Below are 15,106 nucleotides of genomic sequence, written 5' to 3' on the forward strand. Positions count from 1 at the left end.
ACAGCCACGGCCCCGCTCTGACAGCGGAGAGGAGAGAAACATCTCTCCGCTGTTAACCCTTTGAACGCCGCGATGAAAGCTGATAGCGGCGTTCAAAGAGACGGGACTGCACATTGATCGCGTCACAGAAAATAACTGTGACGCGATCAAAGTCCACAACTCGTATGGCCAGACAGCCCAGGGTCTATTGAAGGACCCCAGGGCTGTCTGAACATATTTCCTGTTGTTAGGGCATACTGAGGTATGCCCTAACAACTGCCTGTGTACAATCAGTAACAGGCTAATGTACTGGCATATAGATCTATGCCAGTACATTGCAGTTACAAAATAAAAATCAAAATGATAAATCCCTTTCTGGGATTAAAAAAAAAAGTTAAATGAATGTAAAAAAAAAATAATGGTAAATAAATAAATAAAAAGTAAATAAAATACACAGACACACACATTTTTTATAATAAATCAACTTTTTAAAATATAAGTCCCAAAACATGAAATAATATAGACATATTTGGTATCGCCACGACCGTAACAGCCTGTACAACAAATGTATAACATTATTTATGATGATCGGTGTATGGTGTAAAAAAAATAATATTAAAACTGCTGCGCAACTGCTTTTTTTCTGCATTTTAATCTAATTAAAAATTTATAGAAATTAAACGATAATGTATTTGTACCAAAAAATGGTACATACATAAAGTACAACTCGTCCCGCAAAAAACAAAGTCTCATACAACTACGTCGTACAAAAAATAAAAGCGTTATGAGCGTCGGGATGCAAAGAGGGAAATGTAAAAAAAATTGCTCTGTCCTCAAGGCCAAAATTGGCCGTGTCCTTAAGGGGTTAAAGTTACACTATACTTTGTTTATTATTTCTGAAATAGTCAGAACTACACTACTCTTCCAGTTACGCTCCACTGCAGATCTAGTTACAGTAAGTAGATGGGAAATGACCATTAGGTCAGCCCTAGGTAGTTCCTCCAGAGTTAAAGAGGCTCTGTCACCAGATTATAAGTGCCCTATCTCCTACATAATCTGATCGGCGCTGTAATGTAGATAACAGCAGTGGTTTTTATTTTGAAAAACTATCATTTTTGACTAAGTTATAAACAAATTTGGATTTATGCTAATTAGTTTCTTAACCCTTTAATGACCAGGCCATTTTGCACGTTAATGACCAAGGATTATTTTTTGCTTTTTCATGGTTGCATTCCAAGAGTCTTAACTTTTTTTTTATTCCGTCGACATAGCCGTATAAGGGTTTGTTTTTTGCGGGACGAGTTGTATTTTGTAATTGTACCATTTTTAGATGCTTATAATATATTGATTAACTTTTATTAACTTTATTTTAGGAGAGTATTGAAAATAAGCAGCTATTCCAGCATTGATTTTCACGTTATAAATTTACGCCGTTTACTATGCAGCGTAAATAACATGTTAACTTTATTCTATGGGTCGGCACGATTACGGGGATACCAAATATGTAAGGGTTTTATATGTTTTCCTACGTTTGCACAATAAAAAGCCTTTTAGAAAAAAATTACTTGTTTTTGCATCGCCGCGTTCCAAGAGACGTAACGTTTTTATTTTTCCGTCAATGTGGCCGTATGGGGGCTTGATTTTTGCGGGCCAATGTGTAGTTTTCATTAGTACTATTTTGGGGTACATAGGACTTATAGATTAATTTTTATTTAATTTTTTATGGGGGGAATGGGAGAAAATAGCGAATTTTGACGTTGTTTTTTGCGTTTTTTTTGGACGCCGTTCATCCGGCTGTTTAATTAATGTGTTCATTTTATTGTTCAAGTTGTTACGATCGCGGGGATACCATATATGTGTATGTGTGATTTGTTTTGACACTTTTACTAAATAAAACCACTTTTTGGGCAAAATCGAATTCCCCCAGAGCAATTCTTCCAATCCGCTGGACCTCAGCGTCTTAACATACATGTCTGAGTCTGCCATTTCGGCATGGAATCCCTTTGATCAGTCATCTATTCCATGGAACAGGGGGAGTTTCTTTCCTCAGTGGAAATCTAGGACGCTTATTTGCACGTCCCTATTTGCCAGACTCACCAGCGCTTCCTGCGTTTTGCAGTGCTCTCCCATCATTACCAATTTGTGTCTTTTCCATTCCGCCTGGCTACAGCCACAGGGGTTGGATTGTCAACCGCTTCAAATCTTGCCTATTTCCCTCCCAGCAGATTGTGTTCCTGGGCGTAGCCTTCAACACTTGGTGTAAAGGGCTTGCCAGACACAGGTTCTGTGTCGACGCCCGGGGTTAATCAGCCTTCATCAGCTCTAAGGTCTGCTAGAGTGACGCGATCTGTTACCACTCAGGCTGGCAGACTGAGGAGAGGGAGAACCTATCACAGCCTGGCCTGACGGTTCTAGCTCCCGCCCTTGGTCTATTTATACCCTCACTTGCAGCATGTTCCTTGCCTGTGATTGTCTGGTTTCCCGGCTCTGCGATTCCTGCTATTTACCTTATTGACCGCTGTTACTTATTAACCCTGGCTTGACTGACTATTCTCCTGCTCTGATTTTGCTACTACATACTCTCCTGGTTTGACTCGGCTCGTTCACTACTGCCTGTTGCTCACAGTGTTTCCGTGGGCAACTGCCCCTACTTCCCCCTTTGCTTCTGTGTGCCCTTGTCTTGTGTTGTCTGTCTTGCACTTATTGAACGTAGGGACCGTCGCCCAGTTGTACGCCGTCACTTAGGACGGGCCGTGCAAGTAGGCAGTGACTAGGTGGGGGTAGATTAGGGCTCACCTGTCCGTCTGCCTACCCCGATTTATTACATAATCACAGACCTATACCTTTTCTTACCCTGGTCCCTGACTCTACAATGGACCCCCTTGAGGCCCTGGCTCCGCAAATGCATGGTCTCTCCGTACAGTTCCAAGACCTGGCTCAGAGGTTCGACCAGCGTGATGCCACCCAGGTAGTGCCCTTCACCTCACCTCTTGAACCCCACCTCAAGCTGCCCCTGACCGGTTCTCAGAGGACCGGAATACTTTTTTCTCTTTTCGGGAGAGTTGTAGACTCTATTTCCGATTAAGGCCCCACTCCTCAGGTTCTGAGAGCCAGCGAGTGGGTATAATTAGGTCCCAGCTCCAGGACGGCCACAAGGAATGGGCCTTCTCCTTGGCCCCTGACGCCCCTGAACTTTCTTCTGTTGACCTTTTTTTTTCTGCTCTCGGGCTCATCTATGACGAGACTGACAAGACTGCCTTTGCCGAGAGTCAGCTGGTGACCTTATGTCAGGGTAAGAGACCCGTTGAGGAGTACTGTTCTGACTTTAGGAAGTGGTGTGTAGCTTCTCAGTAGAATGATCCTGCCTTGAGGTGCCAATTTAGATTGGGTCTGTCGAACGCCCTGAAAAACCTGTTAGTTAGCTATCCTACTTCAGACTCTCTAGATCAGCCTATGGCTTTAGCGGTACGTCTTGACCGACGTCTCAGGGAACGACGACTTGAACGTTCTGGTGCGGTGCCTTCACTTCTGGCTCCCCTATGATGGCTCCAGAGGTTCCGTCGCTTCGTTCTTCCACGGAGAACTCGGATGAACAGATGCAACTCGGGGCCTCCGTGTCTCCCCAACAACGTAGAGATTTCCGCAGGAAGAATGGTCTCTGCTTCTACTGTGGGGATGACAAGCATCAATTGAACTCCTGTCCCAGGCGCAAGAATAAGCAGCCGGAAAACTTCTGCGCCTAAGTGACCGTCGGGGAGGCCGCTTGGGCGCACAGGTATTTCCCGTAAACATGAAGCCTAATAAAATCTTGCTTCCCTTTCAGGTCTCTTTTGATGGAAGATCTGCCACCGGCAGTGCCTTCGTGGATTCAGGGTCTGCTGCTAATATTATGTCTGTGGAATTTGCTATGTCTCTAGCTATGCCATTAATTGATTTGCCTAAACCTGTCCCGGTAGTGGGTATAGACTCCACTCCGCTTGCTAATAGTTATTTTATGCAGCATACCCCTGTTTTTGAACTCATTGTTGGCTCCATTAATTTGGAGCAGTGTTCTGTGTTAGTGATGCAGGGGTTATCGTCCGATTTGATTTTAGGCCTTCCTTGGTTGCAGACGCATAATCCCACTTTTAACTGGAATACTGGTGATCTTACCAAATGGGGTAATGAATGCATGACGTCATGTTTTTCTATTAATTTGGTTTCTCTCGTTGAGGAGGTAAACACTCTACCTGAGTTTATTCAGGACTTCGTGATGTCTTTTTTAAAAGAGCCTCCGAAGAGTTACCTCCTCATAGAGAGTACGATTGCGCAATCAATTTGGTACCAGGAGCTAAGCTCCCTAAAAGTAGGATATTTAATCTCTCTTGTCCTGAACGTGCAGCCATGAGAGAATATATCCAGGAAAGCTTGGCCAAGGGTTACATTCGCCCCTCTACTTCTCCGGTAGGTGCTATCTTCTTCTTCGTGGGGAAGAAGGATGGTGGTCTTAGGCCGTGCATCGATTACCGAAATTTAAATAAGATCACTGTAAGGAACCAATATCCCCTTCCTTTGATTCCTGATCTCTTCAATCAGGTTCAGGGGGCCCAATGGTTCTCTAAGTTCGATCTTCGGGAGGCTTATAACCTTATCCGGATCAGAGAGGGGGATGAGTGGAAGACTGCGTTTAATACACCCGAAGGTCATTTCGAATATCTCGTCATGCCCTTTGTGTTGTGTAATGCTCCCGCGGTCTTCCAGAATTTCATAAATGAGATTTTAAGAGACTATCTGGTGGTATTTCTTGTAGTGTACCTTGATGATATACTTGTGTTTTCCAAGGACTGGTCCTCCCACATTGAGCATGTGAGGAAGGTGCTCCAGGCCCTTCGGGAAAACAAACTCTTTGCAAAAACCGAAAAATGTGTGTTTGGGGTGCAGGAGATACCATTTCTGGGTCAAATCCTCACTCCTAACGAATTCCGCATGGACCCTGCCAAGGTTCAGCCTGTGGCGGAATGGGTCCGCCCTGCCTACCTGAAGGCCTTACAGTATTTCCTGGGGTTTGCTAATTATTACAGGAGATTTATTGCTAACTTCTCGGTCATTGCTTACGGACCTCACTCGTAAAGGTGCTGATCTCCACTGGCCTCCGGAGGCTGTCCAGGCTTTTGAGATCCTTAAGAGGTGCTTTGTCTCTGCCCCAGTTCTGATTCAGCCTAACCAAATGGAGCCATTCATCGTGGAGGTTGACGCCTCCGAGGTGGGAGTGGGTGCTGTCTTGTCCCAGGGTACTAGTTCTCTCACCCATCTCCGTCCCTGTGTCTACTTCTCCAGGAAGTTCTCCTCCACTGAGAGAAACTATAACGTTGGCAACCGCAAACTCTTAGCCATTAAATGGGCATTTGAAGAGTGGCGCCACTTCCTGGAGGGGGCTAGGCACCAGGTAACGGTCCTTACTGACCACAAGAATCTTGTTTTCCTAGAATCTGCCCGGAGGCTAAACCCGAGACAAGCTCAATGGGCGTTGTTTTTTACGAGATTCAACTTTGTAGTTACCTATAGGGCTTGGTCAAAAAATATTAAAGCTTATGCTCTGTCTTGTGGATTAAACCCAAAATTACAGAAGAAGGGGGAGACCCCCGACGAGTTACTGACCCGGTTCACCTGGTGGTTCCAACAACCCCGAGGTAGATATCGTTCATCGGGAACTGTGCACAGTCTGGGCCCAGGTTCAGAAGAACCTTGAGGCGTCCCAGAGCATCCAAAAGACTCAGGCAGACCTGTTTGTGGTCGGGGATCTGGTGTGGCTATCTTCTAAAAATTTGCGCCTTAAAGTTCCGTCCAAGAAATTTGCTCCCCGGTATATAGGGCCGTACAAAATCATTGGGGTCCTCAACCCTGTCTCCTCCCAGCTGGAGTTACCCCCGTCTTTTAAGATACACAACGTATTCCATGCCTCCCTCCTCAAAAGCTGCTCCCCGTCCTCGGCTACATCGAGGAAACCTCCACTCCCTGTTCTCACTCCGGATGGGGTAGAATTCGAGGTAGCCAACATTGTGGACAGTAGGATGGTCCAGTACCTGGTCCATTGGAGAGGATACGGGCCTGAGGAGAGGACTTGGGTACCCGCCCGGGTTGTTCACGCCGGTATATTGCTCAGGAAGTTCCATCTTCGGTTCCCCAACAAGCTAGGCCCACCTAGGTAGGGTCCAGTGGCCCCTCATAAAAGGGGGGTACTGTAAAGGGCTTGCCAGACACAGGTTCTGTGTTGACGCCCGGGTTTAATCAGCCTTCATCAGCTCCAAGGTCTGCTAGAGTGACGCGATCTGTTACCACTCAGGCTGGCAGGCTGAGGAGAGGGAGAACCTATCACAGCCTGGCCTGACGGTTCTAGCTCCCGCCGTTGGTCTATTTATACCCTCACTTTCAGCATGTTCCTTGCCTGTGATTGTCTGGTTTCCTCGCTCTGCGATTCCTGCTATTTACCTGATTGACCGCTGTTACTTATTGACCCTGGCTTGACTGACTATTCTCCTGCTCTGATTTTGCTACTACGTACTCTCCTGGTTTGACTCGGCTCGTTCACTACTGCCTGTTACTCACGGTGTTTCCGAGGGCAACTGCCCCTACTTACCCCTTTGCTTCTGTGTGCCCTTGTCTTGTGTTGTCTGTCTTGCACTTATTGAGCATAGGGACCGTCGCCCAGTTGTACGCCGTCACTTAGGACGGGCCGTGCAAGTAGACAGGGACTGAGTTGCGGGTAGATTAGGGCTCACCTGTCCGTCTGCCTACCCCGATTCATTACACTTGGTCTGCGAGAGTGTTTCTACCTCCGGAACGGCTGTCAGTCCTTCAGGACGAGATTCACTTGTTTTGGACGACTGCTTTGACCTCAATCCGCCTCTGCATGAGGGTTCTTGGAACCTTGGTGGCCTCGACCGATTCCATTCACTTTGCCCAGTTCGACACTTGCCCCCTTTAGCACATGATCTTCTACCGGTGGAACTATTCCCTGGACTCCTTGGATCAACGGTTCTTCCTTCACCTCCAGCCCGTGTGATCTCTTTGGTGGTGCATCTCCTTCCGTTCGTTCCCCATGGTCGCTCCCTCCTTCCGCTGAACTGGCAGATCTGCTCCACGGTGGCCAGTTTCAAGGAGTAGGGATGAACTTTTTTCGGAACCTCATAGCTCAGGTGCTGTGGTCTCCACAGGAATTTTCCCTACCTATCCACCTGCTAGAATTGAGAGCCATCTTCTTTTGCCTGCTTCACTTGACATCGCTGTTGTCTGCACAGTTTTAAACAGAGAATGTAATGGCCAAGGCTTGTCTTAATTACCAGGGTGAAACTCGCAGCGTGGAGCAAAGATTCTCGCCTGGGTGGAAGGTCACGTTCCTACTCTAATGGCAGTACACATTCCCAGGTCGACAACTGGGTCGCAGACTACCTAAGCCGCAAAAAGGTGGATTTTGGGGTCACTCAACCAGGAGGACTTTGGTCAGATTTGTATTCGATGGGGCCAGCTGGTTCCCTTCTTTATAACCCTAGCCTGGAATCTATAGGCCTGCACCATAGACGGTCTCGTGGCTCTGTGCAACAGCTATAGGCTCCTGTACATGTTTCCCTCTCTTGCGTCGACTCCTCAAGGCCAACGGGATTCCGGCAAGCATGTAGCCCCAAATTGGCCACGTCATTGTTGGAGGTTTCTCCAATCCCAGCCGTTGCAATGGAAGCCTGGCTGTCAGTCACAGCCGGACTCCCACAGTGATCGTAAGGGCACAGCTTCTGTGCCCACACGATCACCATCACGTATATGCACGTTACAATGCGGGAAGGTGACCCTTTCCATGACATGCATGTATGTGATAATGTGGGAAGGGATTAAAGTGTACCTCCACTTGTGATCTCCCACCCAACCTGGGTGGTGCAGTTGCCATTGCAACCGTATGACACGCAGAGAGTATGGTTTCAATTCTAATTAATAGGACCTGTGCACGTTACTCTCCGCATGTTGAACAGTTGCCATGGCAACTACAGCGCCCAACGTGCAGTAGCATCTCTCGACTCCCGATGTCCGTTTGGGCGGGAGGTTCAAGTTGAGGTACACTTTAAATTCAAGCACATTGCTAGGGTTCCATGCTGAACAGCTTCAATAAATATATGAATGTGCTGACAGGTTCTCTTTAAGGATATTGGATTGCTTAGATGTCTGCAAATTGAAATTATGTCCTACAAGCCATTTTGATAAAATTTGATTATATAGACCAATGTACAAGACATTATCTACTTTTTTACATGTATATGTTTCTCCTAACAATATAAAGGCTATGCCAATAACTTTGTGCTTCTTTATAGACCCAGTATACATATGTTTATACACAGTGCTACCTTTTTTTGTTTTTGTAAAAATAACAAACCAGCTGATTACAGCATAAACAAATACATTAGTGCGGGTGGTCAATGAGGAACATTACAATGCTGACATATAAATAATCCTTTTGTTTCTGTTGGTTAATGGGCAAAATGTCACAACTCTTTAGTGACCCACAGTGATAGGTGAATGATCTTTAACCCTTTGTTTTCGACTTATGGACCAGGCCATTTTTTTCAAAACTGACGTGTCACTTTATGTGGTAATAACTTTGGAATGCTTTCACCTATCCAAGCGATTCTGAGATTGTTTTCTCGCGACACATTGGACTTTAAGTTAGTGGTAAAATTTGGTCGATACATTCAGTGTTCATTTGTAAAAAAGCACAAAAATTTTTAGAAAATGTGTAAAAATTTGCATTTTTCTGACTTTAAGGGCTTATTCAGACGAACGTGATATGCGTCCGTGCAACGCGCGTGATTTTCACGTGCGTCGCACAGACCTATATTAGTCTATGGGGCCGTGCAGACAGTTGCGTGATTTTTACGCAGCGTTAGTCCGCTGCGTAAAAGTCACGACATGTCCGTTCTTTGAGCGTTTTTCGCGCATCACGCACCCATTGAAGTCAAAGGGTGCGTGAAAACCACGCATGTCACACGGAAGCACTTCCGTGGGACAAGCGTGATTCGCGCAACAGCGGTGAAAAGGATGAATGAAAACAAAAAAGCACCACGTGCTTTTCTGTTGACAAACATCCAAATGGAGTGTCATAATGATGGCGGCTGCGCAAAAAGCACACGCTCTTGTGAATCCAGCCTTAATGTAAGACAGATAGTAATACCACACAAAATAGTTACTAGTTCACATATCGCATATGTCTAATTTATGTTGGCATCGTTTTTTGAACATTCTTTTATTTTTTTAGGACGTTACAAGGCTTAGAACTTTAGCAGCAATTCCTCACATTTTCAGGAAAATTTCAAAAGGCTATTTTTTTAGGGACGAGTTCAGTTCTAAAGTGAATTTAAGGGCACTATATATTAGAAACCCCCCATAAAGTACCCCATTTTAAAAACTGTACCCCCCAAAGTATTAAAAACAGCTTTTAGAAAGTTTATTAACCCTTTAGGTGCTTCACAGGAATTACATCAAAATGGAGGTGAAATTTACAAATTTCTTTTTTTTTGCAGAAAATCAGTTGGAAACCATTTTTTTTTTTTTTTGGAACACAACAGGTTTTATCAGAGAGACACTACTCAATATTTATTGCCCAGGTTCTGAAGTTTTTAGAAATATGTCACATGTGGCCCTAGAGTGGTAATGGACTGAAACACAGGCCTCAGAAGCAAAGGAGCACTTAGTGGATTTTGGGGCCTCCTTTTTATTAGAATATATTTTAGGCACCATGTCAGGTTTGAAAAGGTCTTGTGGTGCCAAAACAGTGGAAACCCCCCAAAAGTGACCCCATTTTGGAAACTACAGCCTCAGGGAATTTATCTAGGGGTATAGTGAGAATTTTACCCCACTGGTTTTTAGAAAAATTATTGGAAGTAGGCCGTGAAAATGAAAATGTACATTTTTTTAAATAAAATGTAGGTTTAGCTAATTTTTTGTCATTTCCACAAGAACTAAAGGAGAAAAAGCACCTTAGAGCAGTTTCTCCTTAGAAAAAGAATACCCCATATGTGGTCATAATCGGCTGTTTGGACATAGGGCATGGCTCAGCAGAAAAAGAGTGCCATTTGACTTTTGGAGCTCAAATTTAGCTGGATTGGTTTGCAGAGGCCATGTCGCATTTGTAATGCGCCTGAGGGGACGAAACAGTGGAAACCCTTCAAAAGTGACCCCATTTAGGAAACTACAACCCTCAAGGAACGTACCTAAGGGTATAGTTAGCATTTTGACCCCCACAGGTTTTTTGTAGAAATTATTGGGAGAAGGCCGTGAAAATGAAAATCAACATTTTTTTCAATAAAATGTAGGTTTGGCTAATTGTTTTTCATTTCCACAAGAACTAAAGGAAAAAAAACACCCCAACAATTGTAGAGCAGTTTCTCCTGTGTAAAACAATACCCCATATGTGGTCATAAAGGGCTGTTTGGACACACGGCAGGGCTCAGAAGGGAAAGAGCGCCATTTGACTTTTGGAGCTCAAATTTAGTTGGAATAGTTTGCGGAGGCCATGTCGCATTTGCAAAGCCCCTGAGGGGACAAAACAGTGGACCCCATTTAGGAAACTACACCCCTTAAGGAACTATCTAAGGGTATAGTAACCATTTTGACCCCGAAATTATTGGAAGTAGGCCGTGAAAATGAAAATCTACATTTTTTTCAATAAAATGGAGGTTTAGCTATTTTTTTTTAATTTCCACAAGGACTAAAGGAGAAAAAGCACCACAACATTTGTAGAGCAGTTTCTCCTGAGTATAACAATACCCCATATGTGGTCATAAACGGCTGTTTGGACACACAGCAAGGCTCGGAAGGAAATAAGAGCTATTTGGCATTCAGATTTTGCTGCATTGGTTTGTGGAGGCCATGCCACATTTGCAAAGCCCCTGAGGGACCAGAACAGTGGGAACACCCCAAAAGTGACCCCATTTTGGAAACTTCACCCTCAGGAAATTTATCTAGGGGTATAGTAAGCATTTTGACCCCACAGGTTTTTTGCAGAAATCGACTGCGCTATTGATTCCGTCACAAAAACGGAAACCTGCCAGAGCGGTGACAAACGGAAACCATTAGCAATGTTTCCGTCACCATTGATATCAATGGTGATGCAAACGGAAGCTAAGATTTCCGTTTGACTTTCCGTTGCGGGGTTCCACAACGGAATCCTCAGACGGAACCCCTGAACGGAAAGCCAACGCTGATGTGAACCGGCCCTAACTGACGATAAATCTGTAACACTATATATTAGTGCTATAAAAACTGTAGTATAAAAATTATACGCCAGTACATTTAGACTAAAACTATAAAGCTATGCTATGTAAAATTTTGTGAATGAACTTCAGTAAAAAAACTGAATGACCGTCATTAACTGACGCTAAATCTGTAACGCTATATATTAGTGCTAAAAGAACTATAGTATAAAAATTATACTGCAGTAAATTTAGACTAAAACTATAAAACTACGCTATGTAAAATTTAGTGAAGAACTTCAGTAAAACAACTGAATCTCCGTCACTAACTGTCGCTAAATCTGTAACGCTATATATTAGCGCTAAAAACAACTGTAGTATAAGGGTATGTGCACACGTAATGCTTTCGGGCGTATTTCGGGGGGTTTATGCCTCGAAAAACCGCAGCAGAACACCTACAAACATCTGCCCATTGATTTCAATGGGAAATACGGCGTTCTGTTCTGACGGGGCGTTTCTTTACGCCTCATTTTTTAAAAACGGCCCGTAAAAAGACGCCCACGAAAAAGAAGTGCAAGGCACGTTTTTGGAGCCATTTTTCATTGACTCAATAGATAAACAGCTCCAAAATCGGCCGTAAAAAACGTGAGTGGCTTAAAAATCTTCTGAAAATCAGGAGCTGTTTTCCCTTGAAAACAGCTCCGTATTTTCAGATGTTTTTTTCTAAGCGTGTGAACATACCCTTAAAATTATACTGCAGTAAATTTAGACTAAAACTATAAAGCTACAGTAACCACTGACACTAAATGTAACACTATATTTTAGAAAAAACTGTTGTATAAGAAATATACTACAGTAAATTGGCACCAACTTTAGAAAAATTGTATAGCTAAAACACCCCTAAAGTGCCATGTCATTTTTTTTTAATTAAAAATCGGACGCTAACCTATACGTCCGCTACCCTAATGCCCTACCTTTGCATGTACTAGCTACCCCTAAACTACTGCTATCCTAACGTCCTACCTATGCAGGTACTAGCTACACCTAACTATATTTTATTTAACTTTTTTTTTTCTTTCAACTTTTTTACAGTTTTATATATAAAAAAAAGGCCCAAAAAAACCTGCGTCAACAAATTACCACTGAGGCTGATTATAGACTCAGCACTCAGTGGCCTCAGGGCACACACAAAAAGATGGTGCAGTAAAAATAGGCCAAAAAATGAGCACAGATGCCGATCAGTGATGGTGGTCACTGATCAGCGCTCAAGGGCTGCAGGGCGCACACACAGAGACGGTGCTGGCAGAAAAATGGAATGAAAAAGGTCCAAAAAAACCTGCGTCAATAAATTACCACTGAGGCTGATTATGGACTCAGCACTCAGTGGCCGCAGAGCGCACACAAGAAAATGGTGTAGTAAAAACAGGCCCAAAATCAAAAAACTGTGCCAAAAAATTAGCACAAATGACGATCAGTGATGGCAGTCACTGATCAGCGCTCAGAGGCTGCTTTGCACACACACGGATATGGTGCTGGCAGAAAAATAAAAAAACAAGACCTGCGTAAAAAAAAAAAATATTACCACAGATGCTGATCAGTGATGTCGGTCACTGATCAGCACTCAGGGCGCACATGCGTAGATGGTGTAAAACTGTAAAAAATAAAAAATGCCAAAAATTGCTGATGAGTGATGGCCGTCACTGTGACAATCGCAGCGCAGAAGGCCTCAGCAAGGGTAAGTATTCAGCTCACAGACTATCACACCAGCTCTGCTCACCGTACCTAACCGGAATAAGGTGGGCAGAGCTAGTGCAGGGTGTTTGAAACGCCCGCCATGGCTACGATTGGTCTGTCTATGCAGACCGACCAATGGTAGAGATCGGGGGGTGGCACCATCACTACTGCCTTACAAGTACATGGCAGGAATTAGTGCAGTATTAGACAGCACCAATCCCCACCGTATCACAGTGATCGGTTATAGCCGCAAAAAGCAGCGATTGGCCGGTCTGAACCAATCACTGATGCGGGGGGGGGGAGTCAGGGACAGCAGCCATCTTTACTCTGTCACCGTGTCTTTAGACACGGTGACCACTTAACGACAGCAGCATACCCATACGTTGGATGTCGTTAAGGGGTTAACCACAAATTAAAGTCGCCTTCTCTGCACTATTCCATTCAGATTAATTACATTTCACAGTAATCAGCACAGGTCTGTTCGGGGACTACACATGAATAATCCTTGTATTTTGAATGTGGTATAGGCTGCTATTTGATTGTGCTATTTTTTTTTTTTAATAACTTTTGGTTTCTAAATCAGCAAAAAGAGGACATTGTGATCATCTTTATTAGGGAGACAGGTTTGTCTCAAGACCTCTGCATGGCAGAGAAGGTCATAGTTCTTCCGCATACAGACCCGTAAAGAGTAGCTGAAAAGGCAGAATGTGAAGCTGAAGAATGGCACAGTCTACAAAGGGCACAGTCTGCAAGTAAAAATGAACAGACTTGCCTTTGCTCGTATCATTAAGGAAAACAAAAGCTTCTTGTAATTGCAGACATTAAAATCGCTATTACATACACTTAGAAGCAAAGACTCAGGTTGAAGCACAGGCAATTTGTTTGCAAACAGCAGGGAACTAATGTATGTAGTCAAGACATGTCAGTCATGATTTTTTGGCTGCTGTTAGACTTTTTTTTGTAAAAGTGCAAAGGGTAATTTTGACAAGAACAGTTTTTTTGTAAAGCTTGTCTGGTGCCTAATTTTGGTTGACCTGGGATATTTATTATACCATTCAAAGCAAATTATTACATACCTTGTCAGTTAAAAGGAATTGTAAAACATTTTATCTATTATTACTATTTTTATCAATATTATGAAATCACATATTCACCTTTGAACAGTTTTGCCGTTGATATATAGCTCTGTGGTTTTTGAACGTGTATGTATCTCCCACGCGTATGTGATGGGGTATATGGAGTAATCTTACCTGGTGCCCTCCAGTTGTGCCCCTCTGCTGTGTATCCGCTGTTTAAGGTCCCCTCTGTGTTGTCTCAAAAAAGCCACTGTGCTTCTCAGAATACGAGTCTTTGACACTTCCTCTATTCATGGATTGGACAGAACTGCTCACGTAAGCAGCTCTGGCCAATCCGAGAACAGTGGGAGTATCTAAGACTCGTAGTCTAAGAAGAAGTGCAGCCATTTTGGGACAGCACAGAGTGGACCCTAAAACAGCAGATCCACAGTAGAGGGGCACAACTGGAGAGCAACAGGTAATATTACTTCATATACCCTATCATATTTAAAATGTTGTCCTGTGACCGAAGAGAGACAAATTCCCAATTCAGCAGGGATCTCTGCAGAAATATTTTAGCAATTCCTGCTTGTTCAGTTTTTGTCCTGAGTTTGCTCTGGTTATTTGCATTCTGGTAACAGTAGTGTTTACTCAGGCACTTAAGAGATATTCTAATCCTTCCCAAATAGAATACACCAGAGAAAATAGCATTGGATGTAAAATGTAAGTTGCAACTCAAGATCAAGATAATTAAAGGGGTTGCCTTATCACAGACCACCCTTTTAGTATGAAAGCCGCTGGCCCCAAGAAACCCCAACAGTAGCAGCCGGCACTCTGCATCCTCCATTGTAACACAGTGCACTTGAACTAGTTTCCAGGATGCACTGTTACAATGGAGGATGCAGAGTGACATGTCTAGTCACGTTTTTTGCCCACGGCCGTTCGAGCTAATGCAAGGACCACATGCAAAAAAAACACTGCAAAAATGCTCAGAAACAAGCGCCACAGGTTTTTCCCGCCTCCTATTGATTTCATGAATGAGAGGTCAGAGGCGGAAACTGCAGCAGGATAGAACATGTCACTCTTTTTTCGGCCAGCGGCCACAAGTCACCTGGGGAAAAACGC

At 43.9% G+C, this 15,106-nt stretch overlaps 1 protein-coding gene across 2 annotated transcripts in view; it reads left to right on the forward strand.

The window, feature by feature from the left end:
* ZNF280D (zinc finger protein 280D) overlaps positions 1-15,106 on the forward strand; it is a 180,401-nt gene that overhangs the window by 97,727 nt on the left and 67,568 nt on the right. The window lies entirely within an intron of this gene.

This window comes from Rhinoderma darwinii, chromosome 3, assembly GCF_050947455.1.
Source record: "Rhinoderma darwinii isolate aRhiDar2 chromosome 3, aRhiDar2.hap1, whole genome shotgun sequence".
In the NCBI taxonomy this organism is placed as follows: Eukaryota; Metazoa; Chordata; class Amphibia; order Anura; family Rhinodermatidae; genus Rhinoderma; species Rhinoderma darwinii.